Raw genomic sequence first — 9,983 nt, 5'->3', positions numbered from 1 at the left:
GTTTGTAAGAAAAATAACTTCAATGTAGGATGAAACACTTGAAGAAAACTTCAGTTTGGATTACATATAGCTAGGTGCTGGTAGCTCATGCCTGTAATCTTGGCTAATCTGGAGGCTGATATCTGAGGATCACAGTTCAAACCCAGCTTGGGCAGAAAAGTTCCCTTGAGACATTTATTGCCAACTAATCACTCAAGACTAAAATTGATACTGTGGCTTGATGTTTTAGAGAGCTAACCTTGAGCCAAAGACCTCAGGAACAGTGCCCAGCGCCCAAGTTCAAACTCTGCAATAGAAAATCAATAAAAATAAAAAATAAATTACATATGATTTATTACCAACTCTGTACAAGGAAAATAGGATATGACACATGGCAACATATGACATCAAGGTACAAAGTTCCAGGGCATTTCCCCACGCTTGAGAACTAGGATTAATCCATATTGAAAAAATAAAAAGATGAATGATTTATACCAAATTTCAAAACATACTATATGTTATACAAAGGAAATGCAATAAACATACATTTCACAGTCTACTAACATCATATTGTATAAGCATTCTGATTAACTGATTCATCAAAATCAATACAATGCAGTTAAAACATCCAATATCTCAGGTGTCAACTTAGCAGAATACTTTCAACGTATGATGGTTATTTTTTGTATTATCCAGCCCTATCTATCCCACAATTGCAGAAGACTCTTCCTGAGAAAGACCAGAGACCTGTCTACTGTGAGTGCTCAATGTCTACCTGTTCCCATTCTCTGTTATTTGGGCATGTGATAGACTGAATATCTGGTAACTTGCCAAAGGCACAATTTGGGACTGGCTTTCAGTGATGATAGTTTAGTTCTCAGGAAAAAAAAGGGAAATTGAAGACAGAGGGAAAATCTACCAGATCCCTGAAAGATTTCTATCATTGTGCTAAAACTGTACCCTTCTACTGAACAAACTGCAGTAATTGTCACTCCAACCACATGTCCAAAAAAATGGCTTTCCAAATATTGGCCTGTTTTCACCTTGGTATATCAAGACATACTCTTGTGACCCCGTTTTACTTAAACTATCAGCTATGGTTGGCCCAAGGAATAGTTGACCTTACCAATTTCTTAAATTTTAGGTCATCACACAATCACTTCATAACCCTTAAACATTAAAAATACCTATCCGTATAAGTCCGCATTACATACTTATTAGTTTTTCTTCATTTGTCATGTTTTACATATTTGTGTATCTCAGGGCTTAGTTCTGTAATCTTCCTTCGCATGATTGTTACCACTGAGTGCACATAATTATTTGGTTTTTTTTCTCCAGCTCTGTTCTTTCTTTAATTCAAGTCCTTAATAACATCCTGTCTACTGACAAAGCCTAGCTACTGATTTTTTTTTTCGGGGGGGGGAGGTCCGGTCATGGGGCCTGAACTCTGGGCCTGGGCACTGTCCCTCAGCTCTGCAGCTCAAGGCTGGCGCTCTACCACTTGAGCCACAGTGCCACTTCCGGCTTTTTTTCTTTTTGCTTATGTGATGCTGAGGAATTGAACCCAGGGCCTCGAGCATGCAAGGCAAGTGCTCTACCACTGAGCCACCTTCCCAGCCCACTAGCTACTGATTTTAACAAACTCAAAAGATCCCAAAGTGAGCTTTGATCTTTATCTACAAACCTATCCCTCATTACTATTTGATTAAGTGATAACTCTTCCAGTTGTCTTGTCAAAATACTTTGGGTTCACTTCAGACTTACATACTTTTTCACACCTCGTATGTAATCTATGACCAGGTTTTGACAAATTAACTCAGGATATTTTAGGAGCCTATATGTGTGTGTGTGTGTGTGTGTGTATATACATATACATACATACATACATATATATATATATATGTATGTATATGTATGTATATATATGAGTGCTAATACTGTGACTTAAATTAGGGGCCTAGGTTCTTTTACTTTTCTTATGTGCTCAGGCTACTAGTCTTCCACAGCTCCAATTTTAGCTTTTTGGTTCTTAGTTGAAGATAAGTGTCTCATGGTTCATTTCCCTGGTCTAGCTTAAAACTATGATCCTCTGTTTCCAGACTTTTAAATAGCTAGATTTAAAGGCATGCACCACTAAAACCACCCCTATTATATTTGAATTAACAATAAATTTAAAGAACGAATATTTGTGATATTTTCAAATCAGTATGTTTTCATTTACACTAAAACACAACCAAAGAACCTCTGAATGTACCAGTGCTCAAGTGCCAGGCACAATTTCATTGCTGGGAAATAACAATGATGATATTGTCTACAGGCAAAGCAGGAGAAAATGCTCTTCACTGAAGTTGCTGAAAGGCTGATAAGGATGAAGACAGGCAACATTATCCAGAAAGTATCACAAAGTGTTTGCTGTGGATAAGTGTAGCCAATCTTAGAGGATGTTCATAGGGATGAGGAGAATATTTGAAGGTGAATATGTGATTACAGAGGTGTGCTTTCTTGAAGATATATGTTTATAGCATAGTTTACATACTGTTGAAAATGAGATAGTTAAGATAGGGATGTTGTCATTCCTTGTATTCTTCACAGTATAATATTAAAACCAGTTTTATACATATATTCTTTATAGTAATTATAGAATATCCCTAATTACGTATATATTATAAACATATCATTTATATATTATGCAATATAGTATGTTACATGTATTATGCACACATAATTTAATTTTTCTACTTGTCTGTCCAGAAATTAAACTAGCAATATCTTTGAAAATTGATAGTAAAGTAGGGTCCTTGCAATTTCGATTGCAATATATAGTTTTACCCAATAAGTAGTTATTTATTCTGAATTGGTTTAGAAATGGAATATCATAATATAATTGAACATTCAAAAATAATTATGTAAGAACCTACCAAGTATGGAATTAAAAAATTTAACAAGACTAATATCTGCAATCCCAGCTATTTAGGGGCTGAGATCTGAAGAGAGCTATATGAAGCCAGTCTGAGTGAAATGGCTCAGGGACAACACCCAGACCATAGTTCAAGTCTCAGTACTGGCACAAAAATAACTTAGGTGACTAAAACTTAATATATTTATTTAAATAAAGTTGTCATTCCTTGTATCCTTCACAGTATAGTACTAAAACCAGTTTTATACATATATTATTTATAGTAGATATAGAATATCAGTAATGATACATATATTATAAATATAACCTTTATATGTTATGTAATAACATATATTACATATATTATGCACACCTAATTAATACTGATATCACTAATATCCATTAAATTGACATATGTTTTAGAATAGGGAATAGATTTTCTTTGGTACAACAAGGAAGTAAGGAGCCACAAAAATTACTTTTTTTGGATTATATATCCACAACCAACTATTCTCTGTGTATTCAAGGTACTTAATGCTAAAAGCCTGTGTTCATCAGCATAAGTGTCTTTGACATGGATTTGTTCTCCTTAAGCAATTACTCCAGGAATAATAAACAGTGGAAGCTTAATGATGTTCACTCAGATATTTCTTTAGAAATTAAACCGAACTTTATTTAGTATAAAGATCACTTACAATGTCATTACCCACACCCTTTTCATTTAAAAATATTTGTATTTTGTAGCAATGTCATTGCCATTATTACCATAATTAGGAAGATAATGTGGGTTCATCTGCTCCATAGCTCTCGAAAGGTAATGAATGTGACACAGAATATCCTCACATATGCCTGGTGGAAACCTGGATTTGAATTATGGGTCTACAACTGGTAAGTCTTAGTTACTTAGAAAATTTGTTTAGCCTTATGCCTACTTCTGTTTTTAATAAAATACTTAATTCATTTCCTAACTTGAAAAATATTCATGAGCACTAAAATTACCCTAATGCAGGTGCAGTGCTTGGAATGGTTCTGCACATTGTGTAGTAGGTCCCAGAGAAATCAGTTTTCATGAACATGGTCACAGCATTCTTCCTGAAGGCCTTAAGAAATATATACCCAATTGATATTAATAACCGAAAAATTGTCTTTACTAAAAAAGTCTTTTCTTCATATGAAACAATGAAAGCAATGTAGGGGTTTTCCTGTGGCTTTTACTCTGAGGGAATTTTGCCTAAATTTCATTCTTACTCTATTAGTGGTAGCAGTAGCATTCTTTAGTGCTACCCTTCATGTTTTTAGTTCTGTGTTCCATTTGGCATACTATTGTAACTTAGTTTATAATCTTTGTTATCAGAATAAACAAACTACAGCTGCTGAAGTTTTCAATAAAGAGTCAATGCATTACATTTTTTGGGGGGAGGGATCCGGTCGTGGGCATGAACTCTGGGCCTGTGCACTGTCCCTCAGCTCTTCAGCTCAAGGCTAGTGTGCTACAACTTGAGACATAGCACCACTTCCGGCTTTTTTTCCCTGCTTATGTGGTGCTGAGGAATCGAACCCAATGCCTCATGCATGCAAGGCAAGCGCTCTACCACTGGGCCACCTTCCCAGCCCTGCATTACATTGTATGTGCTTAATAGTTTCCTGAAATTATTCCTTTTGGATTATATATCCCAACAAAACTATTTTATATGATTTCTTATATTATTTATATAGATTTCTTATGTGATTCTTATATGATTTCTTAGAAATCCATAAACAAAACAGCGCAGAATAGGAAAAGAGTAGGTAAGATGTCATGAACAATACTATTATAGTGGTCTTCATGGCTAAGTGTAAAGAATATGTAACAAAACTGTTGGAAGATTCATTTGCTCTTTTTGATATTCTCTCCCCCTTCTCTGTAGAAAGGTTCTCACTATGAATTGCCAAGTGGGCTGGACCTTTCAAGCCTTGTCTCAGTGACAGAAGTGATGGGATTAGGGACATGTGCTCCCATGGCTGGCTTTTAGCAAGTTCACAATAAAGTAATACCAATACTCATAAAGAAACTTTTGTGAGTGATGTGTATTCACTTATTCAATTGCCAAAATTAAATTAATATGTTGAAACATCAAATTACTTACATTATAATATGTGCAGTTCAACTGGCATTACTAGTACCTCCATAAATCAAATGCAAACTAAAAGCTCTACTTCAAAAACCAACATCTAAGGCAGTGTTGGAAATACAAGAAGATACACAATAAATCTATAGGGGTGAGATCTTCAACACTGGCAATGAACAGTGATAGCTGAATTTTTAACCAGGCTTGAAAAGTTCGGGTGTAAACTAACTATGTGATTAGAGTTGCAGAGTTGACCTTGGTATCAATATTGGAGATAAAATTCAAAGGCAGCTAAGGTTGATGAAGTATTGTAGCTCAAGACAGTGTGACACTCCTTGATAATGGTAAAACACAGAGTAGAAGCTAAGTTAGTAAAATGTATAGGAAGGATTCTCCAATGAGAATAATTGCAGGGGGTGATCATAACTCTTCACTGAAAATGTATAGCCCATCATTCTATTTTAAGCTCTAGAGTTTCTCTGATCTGAAGATAATTATAACATACCAATGTGCCATGAGTGCTGAGCAGTGTAGGTGTATATTATTCTAATATACGTAAAAATCTTTACAGGTATGGAATGGCCTGACCCTGACACTTCATTCTGTGTTGTTGAGTTTCTTGAAGAAATGTTCATAATTAGGCAATTCACAATCATCTAAGTCTGAATCAGGCAACTGAGATAAGACATTAGGGTCATCACTCCAGTGATGTGGTCTGTGACCTATGAAATAAATAACATTATTTCACAACGTATATGTGTTTCTGAAAAATTATGCAATACCAAATATACAAAAGGGACAATTATCCATCTCTTATATTATCAGAAGTTAAGATACTTCTGAATTGTACTTTTTTGCTAGAGGATCACAGTATGACTGCTGATGTTTGGTATCTTTCCAGGTGCTCCTATACATTCGTCAATCTTCTTTGAGGAAGTGTTTTTCCATTTTGTTTTGAGGTTTTCAGAATATAAGTACTGTCACTAACCGCAACCATGGGACAGCAAAGATGATGGGATACCTGGCCAAAGAACTGAGAAATCATAGGAAGTGATAGGAAAGGAGACACCAGAGGACCCAAAGCCTCATTGCCAGCTTCTGGATCCCTAAATCCTGCTTGACATGCTTTATATTCATTCTACTACGGGGGGGGGGGGGGCGTGGTCAGTGGCTACAGGTATGTCCACATCAATCTTGCTGGTGTTTACAACAACTATTAACATGAGATCTTGTTTGTATACATAGTGATAATGAATCCCTTATTGTTAGGGAGCACAAGGGAGCAATAGTCATTACAACCATAACACAGACATACATCTTGTCTCCAAAGTCTTAATCTTTCATTGTCCAACAGCTCTAACTTAAATACTCTTGAGGTAATAGCTCATACCCCTGTCTTCCCTTGACTGTTTGACCTTTCCAGAGCACAGCTCTCAGCCTTTTGACTGCTGTTTGAGATGGCTTCCCAATCTATCCCTTTCCAGGTCTAATAGCTTGACTCTAGAATCCCTCACAAGTACTTACAGATGTATTATTTTGAAAAGGATATTTTTCCTGGGATAGGTTCAATTTTTATATTTTATTTTATTTCAAAAATACTATACAGAGTGGTTACAGTTACATGAGTAATGTACATTCCTTGTTGAATAGTGTTACCCACTCCATTGTTGTTCTCATATCCCTTCCCACCCTCCACACCCCCACCCCAAAGTTGTAAAGTTCACTTCCGATATAGTGTCATGTGAATATCATTGTTGCAATGGGTCACTCTTTATACTTCTTTCATCACTATATTTTTTCCCTTTCCTTCTCCAAATCAGATAAATGCATATACAAGATGGAAGGTACCAGAATCAAGACAGATATTTCCAGGGATAAACCAGTGGAAAAAGACAAATGAAATAAAATAAGATCTAGATACACTACTTTACTACATCAAGGTTGATATCTGAAAAAAAAAGGCTTGTTGTTTCTATGACTTAGAGTTCATTTCAATTAGCATCATTTTGTAAGGTCAACTATACATAGCTCTGGAACCAGCAATCCCATTCCTGGGCAATTGTGGAAATGATCTCAAGCTAAACCACACAAAATATACAACTATGTTTTTGCAGCATTATTACTATAGCTAAGATATGGAACCAATCAAGATGCCCCTCAATAGATGACAAGATCAAGAAAATGTGGTATGTATACACAATGGAATTTTATGCTTCTGTCAGAAAGAATGACACAGCCCCTTTCTTAAGAAAATGGAAAGACTTGGAAAACAATCATATTATGTGAAGGAAACCAGACTCAAAGAAACATAGGTTCCATGGTTTCCCTCATTTTTATTAATTAATATATGCTTAGGATAGTCCTGGCAGACAGGTTCACTTTAAACTCTTAATATTCCCTTTTTTCTCTCCCTCTTCCTCTCTCATTCCATTTGTGCTAAGTGATGATCTTGTTGATTTTCTCCCCTGTTACATTCATCATTGCATCTTGCGAACTACTGGTATGTCCTACTATACTTCTGTCCATTCTCCTTGTGCTTCGGCTTGTACCCCTCTCACAGCAGAGGGCCAGAGATTACAGATATTTTCTTCACTCTTTAACTCAGACATCTATCTTTACTTTCTAGCAATACATTCATTGAATTCTTTCTGTAAATTCTAATGCCTTGAAAATGATTACCGTATTTTCATGTCTTTGTTATTTGGCATTAGGGAAGAACATAGGTCAGTAACTGTAACTTAGGTAAAAGAAGATTGCAATCATGCCTCCGTAGATGTTGTTTATTGGATAATGTTTACTTCTAGGTCTGCCTGCCTGCTTCCTTTTCACTGTTTATTTTTCAATGTAGCCTTGTCTTCTGGAAAGTATTTATTGGCCTACACTAATTAGTCATTAATTTTATTCCAACATCATTTCACAGCTCCTTCTGAGTTTCTCCAGGGTCTGTATAGTAGTGCTTCACATTCTTAGAAGTTTTAACATTGATGCATCCAATGATAAAGACACATTGCTTAAGTCACCATTTTGATGACTGAAAAGAAACCATGCTGCAACCTCACTATATGGCAATTTTCTGGTTTTAAATTTTTTTAGATTAGAATTGATGGTGTAGAACGAACATTCTGCATACAATTTTATATTTTCCTAATTATTTTTAGTATACTTCCCAATATTGTATAAAGTTAAAACATCACTACTTACTTTTAGGATTTCTAAAATGGTCAGAGTAAAAATTCTATTCATTTCCAATTTTAAGACAATAGTGTCCATTATGACCAAGTGAGAAATTTTAAACTTTTTATTTGTGGTCCTTAATGGTGGTGATGGGGAATCAAATCCAATGCTACATGTGTCTTAGTCTCCTGTGTGCCTCTGAGCCTGATGTGACCTGTGGTTTATTTTCACTCAACTGGAATAAAGAAAAATTTCACTAGGAAGGAATTATTACTTGATTACTTTCTCCAGTATCTCTTGCATACATAAAAGTAATATAATTCTACACTGACAGAAAATGGTGTTCTTATATTGTATTTATTAGTAGTAACTTTATTGTAGCTCCACTATTCACAAAGCCTTGCCCCCTTCCTATCCCCTCTTTCCATAAAACTTGACTGGATCCATTGGAAATACACTTCTAGTCAGCCTCTTCCTTAAAAAGCGCAACCTTAAATAACCTACCCGCTGGTAGCCCTGCTATAAACTTTCAAAGGCCTGACTGAAACCAGACTCCTTCCTGAAAGCCCTTCTCTGCTATAGGGAAATCCCTCTTCCACTCCACCCCTTCCTGGAATCCCTGCTCTGCACCACCAGAAACCAGGCCACATCCATATCTCCTTCTATGTCCCACCTGACTGCACCAAGAATTCCGCCTACATTGGGATCCTCCCTCGAATCCCCACCTCATCCACCAGATACCATGCCCCTCACTACTCTAGTCCTGCATAGTCCCATTGCTCCCATATCCTAGTACCTACAAGCTCCTCCCTTTCCTTTCAACCCCACCCCCAATCATCCTTCTCCCTCGAGCCCCTCCTGGTTTCATAAGAAACTCCTCCCATAACTAGCCTACTTCTTTTTTTGGGGGGGGGTCCGGTCGTGGGGCCTGAACTCTGGGCCTGGGCGCTGTCCCTCAACTCTTCAGCTCAAGGCTAGCACTCTACCACTTGAGCCACAGCGCCACTTCCGGCTTTTTTTTCGTTTTGCTTATGTGGTGCTGAGGAATTGAACCCAGGGCCTCATGCATGCAAGGCAAGCAGCACTCTACCACTAAGCCACCTTCCCAGCCCCTAACTAGCCTACTTTTAAGTGGCCTAACCTCTCAAACACAGCCCAGAACCTACCTCTTCCCACAAAGCCCATCATACTACACCAGAAACCCTCCACCTGCCTATAACTTCCCTTGAAGCCCTACCTTGCTTGGCCAAAGATTCTCACACAGCCCATGTCCTGCCTAGAAAGCCAGCCGTGCTCCACCACAAGCCTCTCCACCTCCCACATCTACTCTCTCAATGCCCTGCTTTGCTCCCCAGATAAACCCGCCCCCTATTGGCTCCTTCCTCAGATCCACACACTACACCACCAGATACCATGCCCATAATTATCCTACACCATTGTAGCCTTTCCACTCCTTCTCAAAGCCCCTCCTCCAACTAGCCCCATGGCTCCAAACTCTGTCCTGCTCCAGAAAAACCCCACTAGAAAATACCCACCACACTATCCAATCTCTCGACACCCACATTGCTCCACTGGAAACCACTGCACCAGTTGGCCTCCCTCTGGAAGCCTCACCAGGCTGAATTGTAAATCCCTGTCCCTCCATAGTCCCTTTCTGAAGGTTTCTTTGCTCTACTAGAAACCCTGTCCAAAGTTCATGTCCTGCCTTGCAACACTGAAATCCCCACAAAACCTGATTTTTCTTTTTGAAGTGATGACTGGCTACACCAGAAACCCCATCCTAACTAGTCTAGTGCACTTTATCCTCTCACTGCTCTCACAAAACT

This window comes from Dipodomys spectabilis, unplaced genomic scaffold (assembly GCF_019054845.1).
Source record: "Dipodomys spectabilis isolate Male_0828 unplaced genomic scaffold, ASM1905484v1 ptg000122l, whole genome shotgun sequence".
NCBI lineage: Eukaryota > Metazoa > Chordata > Mammalia > Rodentia > Heteromyidae > Dipodomys > Dipodomys spectabilis.
Note: the sequence above shows the minus strand (reverse complement) of the source record.